Consider the following 27,490-nt stretch of genomic DNA (forward strand, 5'->3'; position numbering starts at 1 on the left):
GCAACTAACATCGTAATTCAATTTAAAAAACCATAAAACTTCAGAAAACAACAAAAGATCTACATGACCTTTGGTCTGGCGATGAGTTCTAACACACAACAAAAAAGCCAATTTTCCAAATTATGAAGATAAATTATTTAAAACTTTGACTTTTACAATTTTATGCATTTACTCTGTGAAGGACCTTATTCGAGAGAACCACAAGACCAACTATGAAATGAACCACTGACCACCCACCCTTGCCAGGCAACAGAGAAGAGAAACAAACCACTTGCAGGAGTCATCTTACAACAGGAAGTCCTGGTAAGGAACAAGGAACTAATAAGCTACCACCAACAAGGATTCTGGAGAGGTCAAAAAGAAATGGGAGACTGCAGTGCTAAGGTCCTACCAACTTCCCAGGATCCTCCTCGCTGGAATCCATCTCGGATGAGTGACACGTCTGCCGCCAGGAAGGATCCCAATTCAGAATGACTGGCAAGAGACAAATCAGAAACTAACCCAATGACCAGAAAACCTGAGACTGTGAGCCACGTGGCAGAGCAGTTCTCTCCGTTTCCCTCACCCTCCTGCCCTCCGCCCCTGCAGCCCTTCCTAATAAAGTCTCTCACTTGGACGGCACTCCTCTCCTCAGACAGTTCATTTCCAAGTATCAGACAAGAAGCCACTCTCAAGCCCTGCAAGGGATCCCCCTTCCTTCACCAAAACCACGATCCAGGAGAAAATATCTTCCAAATGCTACCTTGTAGAGAAGGAAATGGCACCCCCTCCAGTATTTTGGCCTCAGAAATCCCAGGGACAGATGAGCTTGGTGGGCTACAGTCCATCAGCAGGGCATTTCTGAGGGGAGGAAACAGTCCCAGGGAAGCTGAGGCGCTCGCTAAAGGCCCCAGAGCTTTGGATGGCACAGTCAGAACTGTGGCTGAGGACTCCAGCGGTCAGGCCTCTTGATCCTGGCCTCTCTCCCCAGGTACATGTGTGGCAAACTAGAATCAAAAATATGCCTGCGGGCTTCCCTGGTGGCTCCGTGGTAAAGAATCCACCTGCCAGTGCTGGACACACAGGTGTGATCCCTGCTATGGGAAGATCCCACATGCTATGGAGCCCGTGTGCCACAGCTGCCGAGCCTGTGCTCTAGATCCTGGAAGCCACAATGCCGAGCTCACATATTGCAGCCACTGAAGCCCGTGAGCCTGTGCCCCGCAACAAGAGGAGCCACTGCAGTGAGAAGCCTGCACACCATTAGTTATGGCCCATGCTCACCCGAACTAGGGAAAAGCCCACACCCGAAGACCCAACAAAGCCAAAAATAAATACAATTGTTTTCCTAAAAAATGCGTATCTAACAAAGAATCTCTACTCAAATTGTCCAAGAACACTAGAGCAAACAAGCCCATTCATAACTGGTAAAGACTGAAATAGACACCTGGAAATGGAGGGTATATATTTCCACTGTTTCACCATCTATTTCCCATGAAGTGATGGGACTGGATGCCATGATCTTCGTTTTCTGAATGTTGAGCTTTAAGCCTACTTTTTCACTCTCCTCTTTCACTTTCATCAAGAGGCTTTTTAGTTCTTCACTTTCTGCCAAACTACAGGGGCACCTCTGGGTTTTCTGTTTCCCTCACTTTTCTGACTCTTTTCTTAAAAATACGCACATTTCTTCATAGAATGCCACAGTGGAAGGAAAACAGGCCTACAATTTTTAGACCTCAATTTGCAAAAAAACTTGGAGCTTGTTTGTGTTTTTTTTTTTTTAATTAAAGCACCACATAATTTACAATTTTTACACGTTCCAATTATTCAGTTCCAAAACACCAAACTTATTGCACAGGGTCCCCATGGAAAGGCCCCCTCTCAGCAGGACAGCCACAGATTCCACCATGAAAGGGCAGCAAGGTGCCCTCCACCCTTCTTTTCTGTCTGGGTGGCCACCAGATTTTTAAATCCATGCACCCTACTAAGTTTCTAGGGTGTAATTCGTGGACCCTTCCTTTTCCCATCCCAGCAGGTGGTCAAGGGCCCACCGGGCTGCAAAGTGCCAGAAGCAGGGCTGGGCCAGCTGGCCAGAGTGAGGGTTATGATGTCCCTGCAGGTGAAATCACCAGGCAGGATAAATCCCTTGGACTTCCAGCATGCACTAGGCTGCTTGGGAAAACCGCACTGGTCTAAGCTTTATGCGAAGGGGTAAAGCGGTAAAAGGCTTGACCCCGAAGGCGAGGCCTTTCTGCGACCGCCAGGTTAGGGAGCTCAGAGACTGTGCCAACAGAGAGGGCAGAAAACGTGGTTCACTGCTCCACCGAGTCCCAATTCCCTTACCTGTGGTCCACACCCGTCCACTCCGCTCACTGAATGCAGATCGATGGGGACCCAGGAGCGCATGAAACGGGCGTTCCCAGCTGCAATGGCGACCCCTGAGAGCACAACTGGGACGCTGCGCCCCAACGCACTACCGGTGCACCACCCGCCCCCCTCCCCCACCATGCGCTCCCGGTGCACCCCGCCCCCACGCCCACTTCCAGGAGAGGCCCTTGGGCCTGGCTACTGCCGCCAGGTGAAACACAAAGACAAGCAAATCCACCCCACAGAGACAATCCAACCTTTTTATCAGCTGATCTGTCTATGATTCAGGGATAAAACTATGACTACAGAAAGCAAAGATGACCTGACCTAGGACGGCCATGATATTCTATAGAACCAGACAAAATTGGTTACAAGGAAACATCTTTTGTTCTTGGAAACTGTAAAGCTGCTTCTTTGGCTTACACAATTAAAAACAATTCAGTTCAGTTCAGTTGCTCAGTCGTGTACGAATCTTTGCAACCCCATGAATCGCAGCACACCAGGCCTCCCTGTCCATCACCAACTCCCAGAGTTCACTCAGACTCACGTCCATTGAGTCAGTGATGCCATCCAGCCATCTCCTCCTGCCCCCAATCCCTCCCAGCATCAGAGTCTTTTCCAATGACTCAACTCTTCGCATGAGGTGGCCAAAGTACTGGAGCTTCAGCGTTAGCATCATTCCTTCCAAAGAAATCCCAGGGTTGATCTTCTTCAGAATGGACTGGTTGGATCTCCTTGCAGCCCAAGGGACTTTCAAGAGTCTTCTCCAACACCACAGTTCAAAAGCATCAATCCTTCAGCACTCAGCCTTCTTCACAGTCCAACTCTCACATCTATACATGACCACTGGAAAAACCATAGCCTTGACTAGACGGACCTTAGTCGGCTAAGTAATGTCTCTGCTTTTCAATATGCTATCTAGGTTGGTCATAACTTTTCTTCCAAGGAGTAAACATCTTTTAATTTCATGGCTGCAGTCACCATCTGCAGTGATTTTGGAGCTCCCAAAAATAAAGTCTGACACTGTTTCTACTGTTTCCCCATCTATTTCCCATGCAGTGATGGGACCAGATGCCATGATCTTCGTTTTCTGAATGTTGAGCTTCAAGTCAACTTTTTCACTCTCCTCTTTCACTTTCATCAAGAGGCTTTTTAGCTCCTCTTCACTTTCTGCCATATGACCATTATATCTACTACTGCGGGCAGGAATCCCTCAGAAGAAATGGAGTAGCCATCATGGTCAACAAAAGAGTCTGAAATGCAGTACTTGGATGCAATCTCAAAAACAACAGGAAGATCTCTGTTTGTCTCCAAGGCAAACCATTCAATATCACGGTAATCCAAGTCTATGCCCCAACCAGTAACACTGAAGAAGCTGAAGTTGAATGGTTCTATGACGACCTACAAGACCTTTTAGAAATAACACCCAAAAAAGATGTCCTTTTCATTATAGGGGACTGGAATGCAAAAGTAGGAACTCAAGAAACACCTGGAGTAACAGGCAAATTTGGCCTTGGAATGCGGAATGAAGCAGGGCAAAGACTAATAGAGTTTTGCCAAGAAAATGCACTGGTCATAGCAAACACCCTCTTCCAACAACACAAGAGAACACTACACATGCACATCACCAGATGGTCAACACCGAAATCAGATTCATTATATTCTTGCAGCCAAAGATAGAGAAGCTCTATACAGTCAACAAAAACAAGAAAAGGAGCTTACTGTGGCTCAGATCATGAACTCCTTATTGCCAAATTCAGACTTAAATTGAAGAAAGTAGGGAAAACCGCTAGACCATTCGGGTATGACCTAAATCAAATCCCTTGTGATTATACAGTGGAAGTAAGAAATAGTTTTAAGGGACTAGATCTGACTGATGGAGTTTCTGATGAACTATGGAATGAGGTTCGTGACATTGTACAGGAGACAGAGATCAAGACTAACCCCATGGAAAAGAAATGCAAAAAAGCAAAATGGCTGTCCAGGGAGGCCTTACAAATAGCTGTGAAAAGAAGAGAACCAAAAAGCAAAGGAGAAAAGGAAAGATATACCCACCTGAATGAAGAGTTCCAAAGAATAGCAAGAAGAGAAAAGAAAGCTTCCTTCAGCAATCAATGAAAGGAAATAGAGGAAAAGAACAGAATGGGAAAGACTAGAGATCTCTTAAAGAAAATTAGAGATACCAAGGGAATATTTCATGCAAAGATGGGCTCGATAAAGGACAGAAATGGTCTGGACCTAACAGAAGCAGAAGATATTAAGAAGAGGTGGCAAGAATACACAGAAGAACTGTACAAAAAAGATCTTCGTGACCCAGATATTCCCCATGGTGTGATCACTCATCTAGAGCCAGACATCTTGGAATGTGAAGTCAAGTGGGCCTTAGAAAGCATCACTACGAACAAAGCTAGTGGAGGTGATGGAATTCCAGTTGAGCTATTTCAAATCCTGAAAGGTGATGCTGTGAAAGTGCTGCACTCAATATGCCAGCAAAATTGGAAACCTCAGCAGTGGCCACAGGACTGGAAAAGGTCAGTTTTCATTCCAATCCCAAAGAATGCTCAAACTACCGCACAATTGCACTCATCTCACATGCTAGTAAAATAATGCTCAAAATTCTCCAAGCCAGGCTTCAGCAATACGTGAACCATGAACTTCCTGATGTTCAAGCTGGTTTTAGAAAAGGCAGAGGAACCATAGATCAAATTGCCAACATCCGTTGAATCATGGAAAAACCAAGAGCGTTCTGGAAAAACATCTATTTCTGCTTTCTTGACTATGCCAAAGCCTTTGACTCTGTGGATCACAATAAACTGTGGAAAATTCTGAGATAGATTGGAATACCAGACCACCTGACCTGACTCTTGGGAAATCTGTATGCAGGTCAGGAAGCAACAGTTAGAATTGCACATGGAACAACAGACTGGTTCCAAATAGGAAAAGGAGTACTTCAAGGCTGTATATTGTCACCCTGCTTATTTAACTTCTATGCAGAGTACATCATGAGAAACGCTAGGCTGGAAGAAACACAAGCTGGAATCAAGATTGCTGGGAGAAATATCAATCACCTCAGATATGCAGATGAAACCACGCTTATGGCAGAAAGTGAAGAGGAACTAAAAAGCCTCTTGATGAAAGTGAAAGTGGAGAGTGACAAAGTTGACTTAAAGCTCAACATTCAGAAAATGAAGATCATGGCATCCTGTCCCATCACTTCATAGGACATAGATGGGGAAACCGTGGAAACAGTGTCAGACTTTATTTTGGGGGGCTCCAAAATCACTGCAGAAGGTGATTGCAGCCATGAAATTAAAAGATGCTTACTCCTTGGAAGAAAAGTTATGACCAACCTAGATAGTATATTCAAAAGCAGAAACATTACTTTGCCAACAAAGATCCGTCTAGTCAAGGCTATGGTTTTTCCAGTGGTCATGTATGGATGTGAGAGTTGGACTGTGAAGAAAGCTGAGTGCCAAAAATTGATGCTTTTGAACTGTGGTGTTGGAGAAGACTCTTGACAGTCCTTGGACTGCAAGGAGATGTAGCCAGTCCATCCTAAAGGAGATCAGACCTGGGTGTTCATTGGAAGGACTGATGCTAAAGCTGAAACTCCAATACTTTGGCCACCTCATGCAAAGAGTTGAGTCATTGGAAAAGACCCTGATGCTGGGAGGGATTGGGGGCAGGAGGAGAAGGGGAAGACAGAGGATGAGATGGCTGGATGGCATCACCGACTGGATGGACGTGAGTTTAGGGTAAACTCCGGGAGTTGGTGATGAACAGGGAGGCCTGGCCTGCTGCGATTCATGGGGTCGCAAAGAGTCGGACACGACTGAGCCACTGAACAGAACTGAACTAAACTTTTTATCATCAAAAGAGAACTGGTAAATTGGGGAATATCAGATTCCTGATGTTATACATTGATAAAAATTAAAGTGTAGGGTTAAATGTATCTAGTTCTTTTTGTTTTCTGATGAAATAATCATCAGGTCACTTAATCTGAAATTAGTTTTTCACGTATCTTATATTGCTCTGTAAAGAAGTAAATGTCTCTTTTCTCAGGGTTAGGGCATGAATAACTGTTGTGCAACCCCTCATTTTTTACTGGTCCTTGGTTCCTGAGACTGTTCCCTCCAGTTACTCCAGCAATTCCCTTTATTCAGCTGAGATTCTGCAGATTCCTATAGTAAAAGATATAATATCAAAAAGAATGCAAAAAATCTTTTAACCTGTATGTGATCAGTTGCTGTATTTTGTCAGTATTTCCTGGTTTCCTCAATATTCTGTGTCCTGCTGTCTGAAACTTGCAGCTTCTTCAAGGATGGTTCTTTTAGGAAAATGGACTGTTGCTATCCATACTCACATGATCCTGATTAGAAGCATTTATTTCATTATGTTATTGAAAAGCAATTTAGAATATATATCAAAAGTTTTTTCTTAACTGTGCATAATATTTTGTTCAGCTGAGAGGTGATCTGATTTTTTTCAGTATTGAAAATCAATTTTTGACCCATTCTAAGTTTATCATCATTTTTTTTCACTTTTCTTGCAACCTGTAGTAGGGCATTTTTGTGTCCCTTGGCATGTTACTTAATCAACAGCCAGGAAATCATTGATTCAAGTAGTAGTATTGTCAGCACACGTTTATAGATTTAGCAGACTTAATTTTCCCATACACAAATAATGTGACAGATTTAAAATAACATTTCAGCATTTATAATACTTTATTACTTTTTTGTTTTGTTTTTGTTTTTTGACCATGCTGTGCAGTGTGGGACCTTAATTCCTTGACCAGGGATCAAACTCGAGCTCCGTGAAGTAGCAGTATTGAGTCCTAATCACTGGATTGCCAGATAAGTCCCTATAATATTGTATGTGTAAACAATACAATATCTGAATAGTTTTATTCTGTTCCATGTATGTATGTTTTTGACAAAATGGGAGACTATATGCTGTTTTGTAAACCATTTAAAATTTTATTTTTCACTTATTGTATTGTTACTGTCTTTTCAAGTCAGCATATACAGATCTTGCTCATCATTTTTAATGAGTGTGTTACGTGTTGGTTGTACCGTAGTTTAACCAATTCCTTATTGGTAGACTTTCAGATTGTCTCTGGGTTTTTATTTCATAAACAATGTTGTACTAACATTTCAGTTATACATCATGTATACTTGTGTTTACTTTCTTAGAATAAATTATAGAATAGGTCTGCTGAATCAAATTATATACATTTTAAGGGCTTTTGGTGTCCATAGCTATTTTTTTTGAAATACCAACTAGTTTGCTTTTCCTCCAGTAGTATTTGAAAATGGAGAATTTCCTGGCGGTCTAGTGGTTAGACACTTCACTGCCCTGGGCTGGGTTCAGGCCTTGTTTGGGGAACTAAGATTCTGCAAGCCATGTGGGACAGCCAAAAAAAAAAAAGTATTTCCAAGTGTTGGAATGTTGAATATATTCTTTTTTCTGAACCCTTTCCTATACTGTGTTCTGTAATTCTTACTTTGCTCATCTGATTGTCAAAAATGTTATATATCATGTTTGTATGTTTCTATTAGCAAAGTTGAATATCTTTTCATATGTTTGTTGGCCATTTGTATTTCTTTTGTAAATTTATGTCCTTTTCTCATTTTTCTATTAAGGTAGTATTCTTTATCAGCTTTTTAAGAAATTCATTTTATATATTACTTTTGCTAAGCACATAATTCTGTGCAAATATCCTGTACTGTTTTAAATTATTCTATTTTAGGTAGTATTTATCAAAATATGACTTATAGATCACTTGTAACAGTACCAAGATAATCATTAGAATGCATGTATATCATTTATTTTCCAGAGGTTCGGATTTCTTAGACCTATGGGGGGGGTTTCTATGAATCTGCTGCACATTAAAATTAGGGAACCTCTGATTTGGAAGAAATATAAATTCCTTAATATTTTTACTGTTCCTATTTTTCTTCTTGTCTCATGGCATTCTACGTTTTTTTCTTATTTATCTTAATAATCATAAACTACAGTCATAATGTATTAAGATTTTATCCTACCCCAGCCTAAATATAATTTTACAAAAATGTTTTGATATATGGAAATTTGAATGTTAAAGTGCATAAAGGAAAGCACTTTTTTAAGTCTATGAGAAGCATTGTTTGTAAATGAGGCAAAAGGAATAACTGAGAGAAAAACAAGTAAGATAGAGTAGACAGAAGTATAAGGGGGTTTCTCATCTAGTTTAAAAAACTCAATATTACTTTGTTGCTTCCTCAAGTTTTGTATGGTAATCTTCTTTGAACTGTAAATTTGGAACCCATACTGCTTAAAAAATAGTCTAAATGAAATTTTTGAAATTCTCATTGTTATATACATATTCAGTAGGGAGCAGTGTTCCCTTTAATTTTTTTTTTCATTTTTTTTTTAATTTTAAAATCTTTAATTCTTACATGTGTTCCCAAACATGAACCCCCCTCCCACCTCCCTCCCCATAACATCTCTGTGGGTCATCCCCGTGCACCAGCCCCAAGCATGCTGTATCCTGTGTCAGACATAGACTGGCAATTCAATTCTTACATGATAGTATACATGATAGAATGCCATTCTCCCAAATCATCCAGTTGCAAGCAGATGAACATGCTGCATAAGCAGCAAACTACAAAAAAGGAACTTATATGGATGTTTTGATACTGTAGCCAAATAAAGCTTTCAGGGCTTATTTGACACATTTAATGATAGGCATAATTGTTACCGTGCTGCACGATAATTAAGCTTAAATATACATGACTGTGTTTAATATCACTTTTCCACAGCCAGACATCGCATTTCTGGGCCCAGCTTGAAGGAGGAAAAAATATGGCAGGCCAAGAAACTTTAGCAAATATTTCTGATTTAGAGACTTCAGCATTAGAGAGATTAGACGTTTGACGCAGAGGTTGCTTGTAACTTTGGTGTTCCTAATTCCTAAGGTTGTAGACTTTCCTTTTCCCCTCTACTCAAGACCATATGCTTGGGGGAGAAATTGGGAAGATTCCGCCATGGCTTTACTTTCTCCAAGTAGTTTTTTCTGCCCAGTAATTAAAGCTTGGGATGCAGAGGTCCCTGTCATTGGTAGTGCACAAAGGACAGTTTCTTTCTCTGCTTTAGCCAAGCTGATTCAAGTTCTCAGGGTCAAAGCTGTCACGGGCCCTAATATCTATTTGAGTTTTCCTGTTAACCTGGGTCTCTGAGAATTTCTGAACCTGGCTTTCTCATGTTTTCCCAGCCGAGGTTGTTTACTTCAAACAGAAATATTTGACATCTGTGAAACAAAAATAAAGTAAAAGCAGATTTAACATCATTACAAAACCAAATGCAAGTATGATAGTTTTAGAATTTGCTTTTTTCCTACCAGTCCTGCCTCCCACTCTACCTACCCTTCCAGCCCCAAAAGAGGTGCATAGTTTTGTCCCTAGAAAAAAAGTGAAAGTTGGATCCAACTCTCTGCAACCCCATGGACTGTAGCCTGCCAGGCTTCTCTGTCCATGGAATTCTCCAGGCAAGAATCCTGGAGTGGGTTGCCATTTCCTCCTCCAGGGAATCTTCCCAACTGAGGGATCGAACCCATGTCTCTAGCATTGCAGGCAGATTCTTTACTGTCTGAGCCACCAGGGAAGCCCCCAGCAAAGCCAGTGTCAAATCAGACTCTGAAACTTGGTAGAAACTCTTTAACTGGGAATCATTCATATCCCACACTGTAACTTTCTAGGGTTGACTCTTCTCTGCAGCCTGACTGTGTGTAATGAAGCATTTGTTGGTCAAACGTTTTCTCTATCTAGGTACTAAATTTTTGTACTATCTAAAAGGATGAAGCATTGTTGGGAAAATGTCCTGATACTACTTTTAGAATCTTCTGTTTGCCAGTTCAGTATTGGTTGATAGAAGTAAGTCTTTGTATCCACTGTAATTCAGTACTAAAACTGCCTGAAGTTTGATATTGCTTTACCTTTTATAGAGTACATTATTTTATAGTTCACTTATATACCATCTTTGATAGGGAGGTGCAATTTTTAGAAAGAAAAATTCTGAGCTCAGAGAAGCTAAGTGATTCACATAGTTGGGAAGAGGCTTGAATCCATATTTTTTATTTCTTTATATTTTACACCTTTCACAGATACTATCTGCTGAATCATTTAATGTTTAAACCATATATAATAAAATTTAAATAACTTGTTATTAAGTGTGGCAGATATTTAAATAAAATTTAGGACAACAGCATGCAAGTTTTTCAAAATGGATCTATTATGTCTTGTGACAAATGAAAAACTACCATTATAGATGGGAAATTAAACTATATGTTATATAAACAACTGAGGGAGGAAATAGTACCTTTAAATGCTATTTATGGATTCCCTTGTATATCTATAGCAAGAATGATAAGGTAGAAAAACTATAGTATTTTTATTATGAAATACCCATGTATTTTGTCTGTAAGGCAGTATTGTATCTCTCATCAAAGTCTGTGATTGTTGTTGTTAGCCAGACTCCTGGCATTTGGAATTTTAGTTCTCCACCAGGGAGTGCACTGGAGCTCGGCAGTGGAAGTGTGCAGTTTTAATCAGAAAGTCCCAAAGGCAGTATTTTAAAATTTCTCTTTCTAGTAGCTAATTGTTACTGTGTAGAAACGCAACTGATTTTTGTATACCAATTTTGTATCCTGCAACTTTACTGAGCTAATCAAAGTTTTAATATCAAGCCTGTAATATTTTAAGAGGAAATTGCTAATTTCTCCCATTTTTTAAAAAAATTATTTTTCAGATATTTCAGTCAAAGGAAGAAATAGCTGTTCTCCTAACATGGAATCTGTTGTTTGGGAATGTGGTTGTTAACAACTTGACAAGTTGGCCAAACGGTGCCCGATGTAATAAAATGAAAAGAAGAAGCAAGATGATGTCATTTTCCCATATTATGAAACCAAAAACAAATGCCTTTTGTGAGACCAAGCTAACAAACCTCTGACGGTGCATTGAAGAACTTAACAGTAAGATAGAAGAAGTACTTTCAAGCTGAGACTTGCAGTTGTACAAAGATCTAAAATACATATTGAGTAGGCCTGATCATCTGAATCTAATTCAATAGAGAAAGCATGGCTGAGTTGGATCGTCTTCTGTCTGTGGCCCTTGACTATGTGTGTGGGCCATATAGGTGGGCACAGTTTGTTTTCTTTGAGCCTATTACCTTGAGGATGTGCCAAGATTTGCCTTATGAACTGCCTTCATGCCCAATCTTCTGAATCATTATGACCAACAGACAGCAGCTTTAGCAATGGAGGTAAGACTTCGTCTATTATTTGGCTTGTCATAGAAAATTATTCTTGTATTGCCCTTTTAATCAGTCTAATGACTGTGTTTGATAAATAACAGGAAAAACTAATATGTTATTTTTAACTGCATCTTGTACATTAAAAAGATACACGTTTAGGTTCACACTCTGATAGATTGAAGATTTCATGTTTGGGGAATGTTACTCATCTTAGTTTTCAGATATTATTCTTTTATGAAGAAATTTCAAGCATTAGAACTGGGGAAGTAATAGTTTTTCAGAAGTTTAAATATTCCAAGTTATGGTTACATCTTTTCTGTTATTTGATAATAAGACTTTAAACAGCAGACTAAAATAATAATATTCATAATTCAGTTAGTAAATATTAAAGGTAACATGATTTTGAAAATCGATTCTTTGGTTCAGCCTTTAGGCTGGTGGGTTTACAGTATTTTAGTTCAGTAGAGTTCAGTTCAGTCTGACTCTTTGAGTTCAATCGTGTCCAACTCTTTGCGATGCCATGAATTGCAGCACGCCAGGCCTCCCTGTCCATCACCAACTCCTGGAGTTTACCCGAAGTTCACGTCCATCCAGTCAATGATGCCATCCAGCCATCTCATCCTCTGTCATCCCCTTCTCCTCCTGCCCCCAATCCCTCCCAGCATCAGAGCCTTTTCCAAAGAGTCAACTCTTCGCATGAGGTGGCCAAAGTACTGGAGTTTCAGCTTTAGCATCATTCCTTCCAAAGAACACCCAGGTCTGATCTCCTTTAGAATGGACTGGTTGGATCTTCTTGCAGTCCAAGGGACTCTCAAGAGGTTTCTCCAACACCACAGTTCAAAAGCATCAATTCTTCGGCAGTCAGCTTTCTTCACAGTCCAACTCTCACATCCATACATGACCACAGGAAAAACCACAGCCTTGACTAGATGGACCTTTGTTGGCAAAGTAATGTGTCTGCTTTTCAATATGCTATCTAGGTTGGTCAAAACTTTCCTTCCCAGGAGTAAGCGTCTTTTAATTTCATGGCTGCAGTCACCATCTGCAGTGACTTTGGAGCCCCAAAAAATAAGTCTGACACTGTTTCCACTGTTTCCCCCATCTATTTGCCATGAAGTGATGGGACCACATGCCATGATCTTTGTTTTCTGAATGTTGAGCTTAAAGCCAACTTTTTCACTCTCCTCTTTCACTTTCATCAAGAGGCTTTTTAGTTCCTCTTCACTTTCTGCCATAAGGCTGGTGTCATCTGCATATCTGAAGTTATTAATATTTCTCCTGGCAATCTTGATTTCAGCTTGTGCTTCTTCCAGCCCAGTGTTTCTCATGATGTACTCTTCAGTTCAGTTCAGTCGCTCAGTCTTGTCCGACTCTTTGTGACCCCATGAACTGCAGCATGCCAGGCCTCCCTGTCCATCACCAACTCCCAGAATTCACTCAGACTCACGTCCATCAAGTCAGTGATGCAATCTAGCCATCTCATCCTCTGTCGTCCCCTTTTCCTCCTGCCCCCAATCCCTCCCAGCATCAGAGTCTTTTCCAATGAGCCAACTCTTCGCATGAGGTGGCCGAATTACTGGAGTTTCAGCTTTAGCATCATTCCTTCCAAAGAAATCCCAGGGCTGATCTCTTTTAGAATGGACTCTCAAGAGTCTTCTCCAACACCACAGTTCAAAAGTATCAATTCTTTGGCGCTCAGCCTTCTTCACAGTCCGACTCTCACATCCATACATGACCACAGGAAAAACCATAGCCTTGACTAGATGGACCCTAGTCAGCAAAGTAATGTCTCTGCTTTTGAATATGCTATCTAGTTTGGTCATAACTTTTCTTCCAAGGAGTAAGTGTCTTTTAATTTCATGGCTGCAATCACCATCTGCAGTGATTTTGGAGCCCCAAAAAATAAAGTCTGATACTGTTTCCCCACCTATTTCCCATGGAGTGATGGGACCAGATGCCATGATCTTCGTTTTCTGAATGTTGAGTTTTAAGCCAACTTTTTCACTCTCCTCTTTCACTTTCATCAAGAGGCTTTTTAGCTCCTCTTCTCTTTCTGCCATAAGGGTGGTATCATCTGCATCTCTGAGGTTATTGATATTTCTCCTGGCAATCTTGATTCCAGCTTGTGTTTCTTCCAGTCCAGTGTTTCTCATGTTGTACTCTGCATATAAGTTAAATAAGTAGGGTGACAATATACAGCCTTGACGTACTCCTTTTCCTATTTGGAACCAGTCTGTTGTTCCATGTCCAGTTCTAATGTTGCTTCCTGACCTGCATGTAGGTTTCTCAAGAGGCAGGTCAGGTGGTCTGGTATTCCCATCTCATTCAGAATTTTCCACAGTTTATTGGGATCTACACAGTCAAAGGCTTTGGCATAGTCAATAAAGCAGAAATAGATGTTTTTCTGGAACTCTCTTGCTTTTTCCATGATCCAGTGGATGTTGGCAATTTGATCTCTGGTTTCTCTGCCTTTTCTGAAACCAGCTTGAACATCTGGAAATTCATGGTTCACGTATTGCTGAAGCCTGGCTTGGAGAATTTTGAGCATTACTTTACTAGTGTGTGAGATGAGTGCAATTGTGCGGTAGTTTCAGCATTCTTTGGCACTGCCTTTCTTTGGGATTGGAATGAAAACTGACCTTTTCCAGTCCTGTGGCCACTGCTGAGTTTTCCAAATTTGCTGATGTACTGAGTGCAGCACTTTCATAGCATCATCTGTCAGGATTTGAAATTAAGTCAATAGATGGAATGAATTCTAAAGTAGACATGATTAAAGAGAGAACTAGTGAAGTGGAAAATTGTTCTAACTCTTTAAGTCACCCAGAATGCGTAATAGAGACATAAAATACTCAAAATTATCTAATTATTCCATAAAGATATATTAAAAATAGATTAAGATGCTTCATTATACATCTAATGGGAGTTCTGGAACAATGGGGTGTAAGAATGACTAAGAAATGATAACTAAAGAACTACATCGTGAATTTTTCAGAACTGAACCCTTGAAACCTCACATTAAAAGTACGCTCTGCATACTAAGCAGGACAAGTAAAAACCAATCACAATGAGAAACATTCTTTGCAACTAAAAGGCTAGAGACATTTAAAAGCTACCAGAGAGAAAAAATCTCCAAAAGATTATCAACTGTGTAGGCTTCTCAACAGCAACAATAGCAGCTAGAAGATAATGAACTAATATCTTTAAAATGCTGAGTGATGATAACTTTATCCATCTAAAGCACTACTAGAGATAGAGGACAAGAGAAAGACATTTTGGGGCAAAGACTAAATTTATCTCTAGCGTATCCTATCTATAAGAATTTCTAAAGAACATCCTTTAGCAGAAAGAAAAGAGAACCTCAAGATAGGATGAGGGTGTACTTTTTGGCAAAGTCACTTAACAATGATAACAAGACCAATTATTTTTGTAAAGGTTGTTCTGAGTCTCTGGAAAATAATAACAAGGAGTATTAGGTAGCTCAAGCGTGCATTTACTGAGCACCTGCTATGTGCCAGAGACTGATCTAGGCTCTGGGAATAAGACATTCCCGGAAATGGGGGGGAAAATGGGGGAAAAAACATTGAGTTTATACTTTAGTGTGAGGAAACTATATATTGTTTATAAACAGTAGTATTGCACAGACAGTCTTGAAAAAAATACATTGGTAACTAGGAAAAGATACACTTGAGAAATGTGATGGTATGATGAAGAAAAAAACTGGTGTGGCAATATTAAAGTCAGATAAAATACTGTTTAAAGTGAGCACTAAAGTATATTGGGTAGCTAGAGCATTTATATAACACATAACATAGACCTAAAAGTGAAAAATGACAGGATTGGAAGAAAAACTGATGAGCCCACAGATTAGCATATTTCTATTAAAACAGATAGGTGGGGACTTACCTGGCTGTCCAGTGGTTAGGAATTGCCTTGCAGTGCAGAGGACGTGGGTTTGATCCTTGGTCAGGGAACTAAGATTCCACATGCTGCAGGGCGACCAAGCCCACACACAGCAGCTAAGACTCGAGGGAGCCAAATAAATACATATCCTTAAAAACAAAAATGAACAAATAAACAGAAAATTAGTCAGGAAAACACATATACCTTGTTTTATTGCACTTCCCTTTATTGTGCTTTGCACACACTACAGTTCAGTCAATTCAGTCACTCAGTCGTGTCCGACTGTCTGTGACCCCATAGACTGTAGCATGCCAGACCTCCCTGTCCATCACCAATGACCAGAGTATACTCAAACTCATGTCCATTGAGTTGGTGATGCCATCCAACCATCTCATCGTCTGTCGTCCCCTTTTCCTCCCACCTTCAATATTTCCCAGCATCAGGGTCTTTTCCAGTGAGTCAGTTCTTTGCATCGGGTAGCCAAAATAGTAAGAGTTTCAGCTTTAGCATCAATCCTTCCAGTGAACATTCAGGATTGATTTCTTTTAGGATGGATTGGTTGGATCTCCTTGCAGTCCAAGGGACTCTCAAGAGTCTTCTCCAACACCACAGTTCATACGCATCAATTCTTCAACATGTAGCATTCTTTATAGTCCAACTTTCATATCCATGAATGACTACTGGGAAAACCATAGCCTTGACTAGATGGATCTTTGTTGGCAAAGTAATGTTTCTGCTTTTTAATATGCTATCTAGCTTGGTCATAACTTTCCTTCCAAGGAGTAAGTGTCTTAATTTCATGACTGCAATCACCATCTTCAGTGATTTTGGAGCCCCCCAAAAATAAAGTCAGCTATGGTTTCCACTGTTTTCCCATCTATTTCCTGTGATGTGATGGGACCAGATGCCATGATCTTCGTTTTCTGAATGGTGAGCTTTAAGCCAACTTTTTCGCTCTCCTCTTTCACTTTCATCAAGAGGCTCTTTAGTTCTTCACTTTCTGCCGTAAGGGTGATGTCATCTGCATATCTGAGGTTATTCATATTTCTCCCGGCAATCTTGATTCCAGCTTGTGCTTCCTCCAGCCCAGCATTTCTCATGATGTATTCTACATAGAAGTTAAATAAGCAGGGTGACAATATACAGCCTTGACGCACTCTTTTTCCTGTTTGAAGCCAGTCTGTTGTTCCATGCCCAGTTCTAACTGTTGCTTCCTGACCTGCATACAGATTTCTCAAGAGGCAGGTCAGGTGATTTGGTATTCCCATCTCTTAAGAATTTTCCAGAGTTTGTTATGATCCACACAAAGGCTTTGGCATAGTCAATAAAGCAGAAATAGATGTTTTCCTGGAACTCTCTTGCTTTTTTGATGATCCAACAGATGTTGGCAATTTGATCTCTGGTTCCTCTACCTTTTCTAAATCCAGCTTGAGGATCTGGGAGTTCTCAGTTCATGTATTGTTGAAGCCTGGCTTGGAGAATTTTGAGCATGACTTTACTAGCATGTGAGATGAGTGCAATTGTGCGGTAATCTGAGCATTCTTTGGCATTGCCTTTCTTTGGGATTGGAATGAAAACTGACGTTTTCCAGTCCTGTGGCCACTGCTGAGTTTTCCAAATTTGCTGACATTCTGAGTGCAGCGCTTTCACAGCATCATCTTTTAGGATTTGAAATAGCTCAACTGGAATTCCATCACCTCCACTAGTTTTGCTCATAGTGATGCTTCCCAAAGCCCCCTTGACTTCGCATTTCAGGGTGTCTGGCTCTAGGTGAGTGATCATACCATCATGATTATCTGGGTAGTGGCGCTCTTCTTTGTACAGTTCTTCTGTGTATTCTTGCCGCCTCTTCTTAATATCCTCTGCTTCTGTTACTTCCATACCATTTCTGTCCTTTATTGAGCCCATCTTTGCATGAAATATTCCCTTGGTATCTCTAATTTTCTTGAAGAGATCTCTAGTCTTTTCTGTTCTGTTGTTTTCCTCTATTTCTTTGCACTGACCACTGAGGAAGGCTTTCTTATCTCTCCTTGCTATTCTTTGGAACTCTGCATTCAAATGGGTATATCTTTCCTTTTCTCCTTTGCTTTTCACTTCTCTTCTTTTCACAGCTGTTTATAAGGCCTCCTCAGACAACCATTTTGCTTTTTTGCATTTCTTTTTCTTGGGGATGGTCTCCATCCTGTCTCCTGTATAATGTCACGAACCTCCATCGATAGTTCCTCAGGCACTCTGTCTATCAGATCCAATTGCACTGTATAATCGTAAGGGATTTGATTTGGGTCATACCTGAATGTTCTAGTGGTTTTCCCTGCTTTCTTCGATTTAAGTCTGAATTAGGCAATAAGGAATTCACAATCTGAGCCACAGTCAGCTCCCAGTCTTGTTTTTGCTGACTGTATAGAGCTTCTCCATCTTTGGCTGCAAAGAATATTATCAATCTGATTTCAGCATTAACCATCTGGTTATATCCATGTGTAGACTCTTCTGTTGTGTCGTTGGACGAAGGTGTTTGCTATGACCAGTGCATTCTCTTGTAAAACTATTAGCCTTTGCCCTGCTTCATTCTGTACTCCAAGGCCAAATTTGCCTGTTACTCCAGGTGTTTCTTGACTTCCTGCTTTTGCATTCCAGTCCCCTATAATGAAAAGGGCATCTTTTTTGGGTGTGAGTTCTGGAAGGTCTTGTATGTCCTAGAACTGTTCAACTTCAGCTTCTTCAGCATTGCTGGTCAAGGCATAGACTTGGATTACTGTGATATTGAATTTTTTGCCTTGGAAATGAATAGATCATTCTTTTTTGAGATTGCATCCAGGTACTGCATTTTGGACTCTTGTTTTGCAGACACCACAGTTTTTACAAATTGAATGTTCGTGGCAACCCTCTGTTGAGTAGATCTGTTGGTGCCTTTTTTTCCAGCAGCATTTGCTCACTTCATATCCCTGTGTCACATTTTAGTAACACTTGCGTAATAGGCATATCTCTGAGATAGTGCAGGTTTGGTTCCAGACCACTACAATAAAGCAAGTATCACAATAAAGCAAGTCACACAAGTTTTGGGGGTGGGTTTACATATAAAAGGCTCTCCATGGGCCTCCTTATTCACTTAGACAGAACGATATTGAAACCAGGCCAACTAACCTTACAGTGGCCACTAAGGGTTCAAGTGAAAGGAGTTGCATACCTCTCACTTTAAATCAAAAGCTAGACATGATTAAGCTTAGTGAGAAAGTCATGTTGAAAGTTGAAACAGGCCAAAAGTTATGCCTTTTGAGCCCAACAGCCAAGTTGTGAATCCAAAGGGAAGGTTTTTAAAGTAAATTGAAAATGATACTCTAGTGAATTCATGAATGATAAGAAAACAAAATAGCCTTATTGCTGATATGGAGAAAGTTTTGGGATCTACATAGATCAGCCAGCCATGGCATTCTCTTAAGCCGAAGCCTAATCTAAGACAAGGCCCTAACGCTAATTCTGTGAGGGCTGAGAGAGATGAGGAAGCTGTAGAAGAAAGGTTTGACCTAGCAGGGGTCGATTTCGTGAAGTTTAAGGGAAGACATCATCTCTGTAGCATCAGAGTTCATGCAGAGCAGCAAGTGCTGATGTAGACGCTGCAGCAAGTTACCCAGAAGGTCTAGCTAAGATCATTCATGAAGGTGGCTGTTCTAAACAACAGATTTTCAGTGTAGAGAGAACAGTCTTCTATTGGAAGAAGATGTCACCAGGACTTTCATAGCTGGAGAGGAGAGGTCAGTGCCTGGCTTGAGGGCTACACAGGGCAGGATGACTGTCTTGTTAGGGGCTAATGCAGCTGGTCTGGTGGCTCAGTGGTAAAGAATCTACCTGCCAATGCAGGAGATGTGGGTTTGATCCCTGAGTGGGGAAAATTCCCTGGAGAAGGAAATGGCAACCCACTCCAGTATTCTTGCCTGGGAAATTCCATGGACAGAGGCGCCTGGTGGACTACAGTCCATGGGGTTTCAAAAGAGTAGGATATGATGTGGCAGCTGAACAGTAACAAAATGGTCATTTGCCATTCTTAACTATGCTAAATCTTCTCTTCCTGTGCTCTATAAATGGAACAGCAAAACGTGGGTGACAGCGCATCTGTTTACAACATGATTTACTAAATATTTGAAGCCCACTGTTGAGATCTACTGCTGAGAAAAAAGAGAGTCCTTTTAACATATTACTACTTACTGACAATGCGGTTTGGTCACCCAAGCACTCTGATGGAGATGTACAAGATTAATGTTGTTTAATGCCTACCTTCTCAACATCCATTCTGCAGCCCACTGATCAAGGAGTAACTTGAACTTTCAAGGCTTTATTATTTAAGAGATACATTTTGGGAGTGGCACACCTCACAGCTTGCAGGATCTTAGTTTCCTGACCAGGAATTGAACCTGGGCCACCACAGTGAAAGTGCCAAATTCTAACCACTGGACTGCCAGAGAAGTCCCATAAGAAATACATTCTTAGGCTATAACTACCATGGTGATTCCTCTGATGGATTTGGGTGGTTAAATGAAAACCTGGGTAGGATTCCCCATTCTAGATGCCATTGAGAACATTCATGATTCAAGGGAAGAGGTCAAAATATAAATATTAGCAGGAGTTTGAAAGAAGTTGATTCCAAACCTCATGGTGCCTAGCAGGGCTTTAAGACTTTGGTGGAGGAAATAACACCCAGTGTGGTAGAAAAATAGCAAGAGAACTAGAATTAGAAGTGGAACCTGAAGATGTGACTAAATTGCTTCAATCCCATGATAAAACTTTAATGGATGAGGAGTTACTTCTCATGGGTGAGCCTTAAGAAAATGATTTCTTGTCATGGAATCTACTCCTGGTGACGATGCTGTGAGGATTGATGAAACGACAACAGAGGATTTAGAATATTACATAAAATTAGTTGATAAAACAGAAGCAGGGTTTGAGAGGATTGACTTCAGTTTTGAAAGACGTTCTACTTTGGGTAAAATGTTACCAAACAGTAATTCATGCTACAGAGAAGTTTTTCATGAAAGGAAGAGTCAATGGATGCGCCAGACTTCATTATTATCTTATTTTAAGAAATTGCCACAGTCATCCTATCCTACAGAAACCACCCCGATCAGTCAGCAGCCTTCAACATTGAGGCAAGACCCTCCACAACAAAGAGAGTATGACTCACTTGAAGCCTCAAGTGATGGTTAGCATTTTTTAGCAATAGAATACTTTTTAATTTAGATATGAGCATTGTTATTTAGACTCTATGAGTAGATACTACATTCTACATTATAATACAAATATAAGTTTTATATGTACTGGGAAACAAAATAATCCCCATGATTCACATTATTGTGGTATTTGTTTATTGTGGTGGTATGGAACCAGACTACAATATGCCTATATAGAAGATTTGAACAACACAACTAATAAAGTTGGTCTAATACATATAGAAAATTTTGTACCTAACAAATAGAGAGTAAGCGTTATTTCTGAGCACAGAAGGAATACTTTAAAAAATGGACTATGTCCTAAATCACAAAAGAAGTTTCCAAAACATAAGGTAACCAGAATCAAATAGACTACATTCTGTGACTATAATAATTTAACTTGAAATCAACAACAAAAATAAATCTTTAAAAAAACTCACCTGAATAGAAACTAAAAAAATGTACTTTAAATAACTCATAGGTTAAAGAGGAAGCTTGAAAACAGCCAGCAAAGCAGACATGAAAGGAGGAGCATATTAAATAACAGAACAGAAACTACTAAAATGCGGGAAATGATTAACACTTTCCTAATTGTATATTGTGATAACCAATGATAGGATGAGCAAAATTGGCCAAGAAGAATATAGGTATTATTTGCACCTCTATTCCTATTCATGGTTTATTTTCTATATTAGTAATCTTTTTCTTTAGACAATATCTAATATGGGCTAGCAAGAAAATTATAGAACTCAGGCTATAGAATATATAGTCATTGTCAAATTTTCAGCAGTACATCTTTTCCATATAATGAGAAAATTATCAGACTGTGTAAGTGCAAACGTCAGACTTATATAATTATTTTACTATTTGTTTAAAAGATTTTACAGTGGTCTTTAAGAGAAATTTCTATTTATATATTTAAGATATTCTTCTTTCCCTTCTTGTAGGTTACTCAAATGAGTCCAGATCTGATTCTCTTTCTGATGAAATACCTGATGGCTCTCATAGTTGGTATTCCTTCCATTTGTGGGGTTGGAAGCAAATAGACTTGGTTTGAATGGGCCAGTTTTTTTTCATGGTTGTAGGATAAAAGAGTAAGTTGAAGTAAATTATCATGGTGTTCACAGGCTTCACATTTACATAACTGTGTGTGTATGTGTTTTCTATGTTGAAACAATTTGGATTTGGAGAAAATATTCCAACAAGATTATAACCTCAGCCGCCACCATGTATGATTAAATCTTAAACCTAAAAACGTACTCAGAAAAGATAGCCAAGTAGAACCAGGCTTAAGGCCTATTCCTTACGAATTCAGAATATTTGAGGGAAAGTCAGTCTTTTTAAAAAAAAAAAAATTCCAAATTAGAATCTTCTTAAAATTAAAAACAAATAAATGCTTTTATATATATATATATATATATATCTCCTTATTTGATCTTTTTGACATTTCTGTGACGACTAGTATTATCATCTCTGTGTTAAAGATATGAAAACTGATGCACAGAGAGGCTCAGTGCCTTGGCTAAAGTCACACAGTATTAGACTTCCATTTCCAATTGTCTGTTGTTCTTCCAGGTTACACCATCAATTATTTAAAGGGATAGCATGTTATTTTATTCTAAGTCATACACATTAAAGCCAAAATAGTAAAATTATACTAGCAGATAAAATGAAATATGTTAAAGATGGTATTTTAATTCATAGTTAGCCAAATTGCATATTAGAGAGTCATGGTAAAATATAAGATTTGGCCATATTTGAGGAATCTTTCATTTTTTGACCACTTAATTAATAGAACAAAATAAGATCCTGCAGTATTCACAAAGGAACAGATGACTTCAAACTTTTTACTAAGTATAAAGCTAATATTTATACTGTATTTGAATTGTCACAAATTCTAAATTAGTGGAATCCATGTTCTTATGATTTTATTTAACCCAAGTTACACGGAAAATAAATTTTGGGAAAATGAATTTCTATAAAAGTCTTAAGATTATATGTAAAATGTTATTGTGTTTTGTATGGGTTAATGTACTTTTAAAATAGATCTTAAATTACAACATTATCAGAATCTTGTGTTTTCTCAATTATCACTGATTAGCAGCTTCTGTTACACAGATTAGATTGAAATCTATAAAAATCACAGTTTTAAAATATACATTCCTTATTACCATATCTGAGACTACTGCTAGTGATATCAGACAGTGCATTTCTCCTTTAAATGCAATTTCATTGGGCAGAGAAGGAAAGAAGGGGAAAGGTTAACTCAACAATGACAAAAATGTCTTTTCTGGGAATTCATCCTTTGAGAAAAACATTAATGAGTGGTTACTGTGTGCCATCAACTATTTGGTGATGCCACAGGTTCAATTACTCTTGCCTAGAAACTCCAATGGATGGAGGAGCCTGGTAGGCTGCAGTCCATGGGGTCGCTAAGAGTCAGATGCAACTGAGTGACTTCACTTTCACTTTTCACTTTCATGCATTGGAGAAGGAAATGGCAACCCACTCCAGTGTTCTTGCCTGGAGAATCCCAGGGACGGGGGAGCCTGGTGGGTTGCCGTCTATGGGGTCACACAGAGTCGGACACGACTGACGTGACTTAGCAGCAGCAGCAGCAGCAGCAGGTTCAACAGCAAACAAAACAAACCAAGTCCTTGATTTCTGTGGAACAGCCTTACTTGGGATATTTATCTGTGTATTCTTTGAAATTTTTAAATGTATTTTAATCATTGTATACAATGATTAAAAACAAATGAATGCTTATATATATATATATTCTTATCTGATCTTTTTGACATTTCTGTGACGACTAGTATTATCATCTCTGTGTTAAACATATGAAAACTGATGCACAGAGAGGCTCTGTGCATACATCACTTTAATCATGTATTTTAATCACAGTAAAACATAATTCTAAGGAGAGGGTTTGAATTAGCATTCCTGGTCACCTATGGGCCACACACAAGCCATTCAGTCACACAGCAATTCTGTTGTGTTAGAAACTCCAGATGGGGCTAAACTAAACCAACTGGGGCCTCATCCCAGTTATCTGGGGGATCATGACTGGGCCAGAATCCTTTTGAAACTGGTTAGACCTCCCCCAAACCCTTCCATTTGGTTTTCTGGAACCATGGACTCCCCACTTCCCTGACTCAACAAAGTCATTGTGACCCTCCCAGCTGGGACTGTGCTCTGGGCTAGAGAGTCACTCCTCCAGAGTGTGAGCAGCCTACAGTCATTTCTAGCATTTGTCTGGTTGAGCCTTTGAGAAATGGCTAGAGAGTTACCATAATAATGGTTTCCAGTCGAGCCCACTTAATACTCCAAGCACTGTTCTAAGCACTAAATCATTTAATGCTGTAGACAACCTTGTGAGGAAGATTGTCGTTTTACAGATCAGAACACAAAACCAAGGTTCAATAGTGAGCGGTAGAACTGAGATTCAAACCCAAGCAGTCTGATTCTAGCCTCTAGTCTTTACTGTTAACCCCTCTGTTATACTGTGCTGTCGAAAGACTGGCTTCTAAAATTATGACAGTCAAATTAGTGTTCTTTCTCTCAGTGAAGCCACATTTAAGATTGCTTATGCTAATAGTTCTGACACTGGTTGAAATATTTTTAGAAATCTTGTTTTGGAGTTATCTGGGTCACATGACTTAATTTTTTTGGACCCCTGTTTTCTTATTTGTAAAATGAGGAAACAGACCTTCACCATTTGAAGGTAGATTAAATTTTTGGAATGACCAGAAGTCAGTTTGAACCAATTTTAAGAAATAAGTTTAGAAAATAAATTCAGCAGTCCAGAGCAACTTTGGATGTATGTACATGTGCACAGGGCCATTGATGACAGAAGAATAAATGTTGTAATAACTATGTTTGAGTTGTTCTTTCTTCTGTTTAGTTTTTGATACTTTCAGGATATATGCAAACATTATGTTTTATCATTACTTTATGATTCACTTTGAAACATTTAAACTTAAGTTTTATCCCCAACTGTTGTTTTGCTATATGACTTTTGAAAAGTTCTTTAATCCCTTGTGACCTCACTTTCTTCATCTATAAAATGAGGATCACAATATTTACTCTTGATGGATATCTGCCCCATAGAAGTGTCTGTTTAGGTTTTAATCTCTATAATAAAAACATTATTAAGAAAGATTAACAGAGACTGTATGTAAAACACTTGGCATTATGCAGGTACTCAACAAATACTAGTCTTTGAGTTCTTCTATCCCAGCACTAAAAATAACAATGGCAACAACAGCAGTGATTCTTTTCTAATTTGAAAACTTAGAATATATGCACTTTGTCAATTTATGATCTAATCTTCACATGTCACAACTTTTTTTTTAATAATATTGTCTAACTTTAACTTTATGATTCTTATAGTCAGTCATTTACCCAAACTGATACACTGACCTTTGCACCTATTTAATTGGCTCTTTAATTACCATTTTGTTCATCAACATGAACACCTATCTGCTTTTAGTCTTTTCATAGCAGTTAAAAACTTTAGCTCTGGACATAATTCATCCCCTTAATTCTTTTTTTCCTAAGCCTTTATTATGTCTGGGACTTCATTGTATGTTTGCTTAAATTAATTTTTCATATGCTTTGTTCTAGTTAGGTCATGTTTATTCAAGCACTAGATGACAGCTTCTGTCGTAAAATCAACTTGTAACCTAAATCAACTGCTCTTACAAATTAAAAAATGAATCTATGCCATGATGAGACCTCCACTACTTCTATAAACCATGCAAGAAAATAATATTTTTACTTTGTAGTAGTACCTTTGCAATATTTCAGTGTCTTCAAGAATGATAAATTTCTTTAGCCGAAAGGGGCTTTTTAAAAATGATGAAATTGTATGCTTTCATTTTATGGATGAGGAAAATTAAGACAAGGGGATAGTGACTTGCCTAAGGTCACATATTTATTGATAGAGTTGGAACTAAAATCCTGAGTTCCTTATTCTAATACGAACCTCTTTCCATCATACCAGTTGAGGGGACAGATTGACACCGATTTTTGTTTTAGTCTCTCTTCTGTCCACAGTGTTACCTTATATCTGTCCTATAAAGACATTGTTTGGAGAGCTTTTTTTTTTTTTTTATTTTGAAGAATAACATCAGTCTGTCAAAGTATTGTTTTTGTTCTGTAGGGTTGTTATCTTACACTTAGTATTTTGTTGTCTATGATAGTGAACGAGAGCTGACAGGTACTCCAGGAACCTGAGGGATACAAATAGTCCTATTATAAGGAAATCAAGAGGAACTTCCACTCAAGGGACATCCACACATGCTTCTTCAACTCAGCTGGCCATGGTGGATGGCCAGAGAAGCAAAGCAGGGAGTGTCCACAGCAAAGTGAGCAGCGACTACGGCAGCCTCCACAGGTCCTGTGATGGCAGGTGAGTTTTATCAGCAGCTTAGTTTATATCATGTGCTGGGTAAGAGTCATACAGCGTCTGAAGGAAGAGCAGCCAATTCTGAAACAGAAGTTGATCGTTATTAACCTTTTTGAACTTTGCTAGGTTCAGTTGTCCCAGATTATGGTCAGACTTAATGCCAGCCAGAGGAGTTTAGACGTGATACAGTGAGCAATGTGGAGTCATTGCTCATCAGAGAGAAGGCAGAGTAAAAGTGGTTATTTTAGTAAGATTAACTTAACAAACAATTATGGAATACCTACTGTGTCAGACATTGTGTGAGTCTCTAGGAATACAAAACTGATTTAGGCATGATCTTTGTTCTTAATAAGCTTGAGAAAAATAGAGTAGTCATTACTTGTTTTGTAGTTAAAAGCATGGGGTCTAGAATAATAAACCTCAGTTTCCTTATCTGTAAAATGGAAATAGTAATAATATCTGTCCCTTAGCAATGTTGTAAAAAATAAATGAGATAATACACCTAATTGCTCAGAACAGTGCAAATATAATTGTATAGTCCATAGGTTGTCAAATTTTTGTATAAAGAGAAACATAACTAATATAATAAATATTGTATTATAAATGAAATAACATATTAAATAACTTTAGGCTTATTTAGGGTCACATGGTCTTTGTTGCCACCATTCATTCTGCTGTTAATACCATGAAAGCAGCCATAGACAGTATGCCGTCAAAATAGGAGTGACTGTGTTCTAGTAAAACTTTACAAGAATAGGAAGGGGCCTGATTTGACCAGTAGGCCGCAATTGGCCAACCCGTTTGGTAGCATGGACAAGGAGGTGATTAAATCTGGTGGGGAGGAGGTGGGAGAAAGCTTCACAGAGAATGTCTGAGAGTGGACAGGATATGCTTTCTTGTTATATTTGATGGTAGAGACACTGTAATTGGAAACCTCTTAGGAGCTCTGCAGTAATTCAGTTAAGAGATGATCGAAGTTTATGAAAGAACAGTGACTGCCAAGAGTAATAGTTGATCTGAAAGATATTTAAAAAGAAGAAATGAAATGATAGGAGTTGGTGATGGATTAAAAGCAGTTGGAGAGAAGGAATGTGCCAAAACAAATTTTTTTTTTTTTGAAGATTTCTAAGCTTGGGAAACTGAAAGAATGAAAATTATGATGCTGAAATTCTCTATTCTGTGTTTCCGTGGCTGTTCTGTATCCTTCCAGGCTCATTCCAGCCTTTCTTTCAGTCTTACCTGTCTTTGTCATGTAAGATATGATTCCTAGATGTACTCTCTTTTTAGAATGTTGGAATGTTTAGAATGTTTAGAATCTTTCCTTCTTGTTTGTCCTCTCAACTTGCTT

At 39.1% G+C, this 27,490-nt stretch overlaps 1 pseudogene; it reads left to right on the plus strand.

Annotated features, from left to right (window-relative positions):
* The first annotated feature begins 2,365 nt into the window (after positions 1 to 2,365).
* The window catches only part of LOC128067440 (frizzled-3-like), a 68,400-nt pseudogene continuing 43,275 nt past the window's right edge, over positions 2,366 to 27,490 (plus strand).

This window comes from Budorcas taxicolor, chromosome 22 (genome assembly GCF_023091745.1).
Source record: "Budorcas taxicolor isolate Tak-1 chromosome 22, Takin1.1, whole genome shotgun sequence".
NCBI classification, from domain to species: domain Eukaryota; kingdom Metazoa; phylum Chordata; class Mammalia; order Artiodactyla; family Bovidae; genus Budorcas; species Budorcas taxicolor.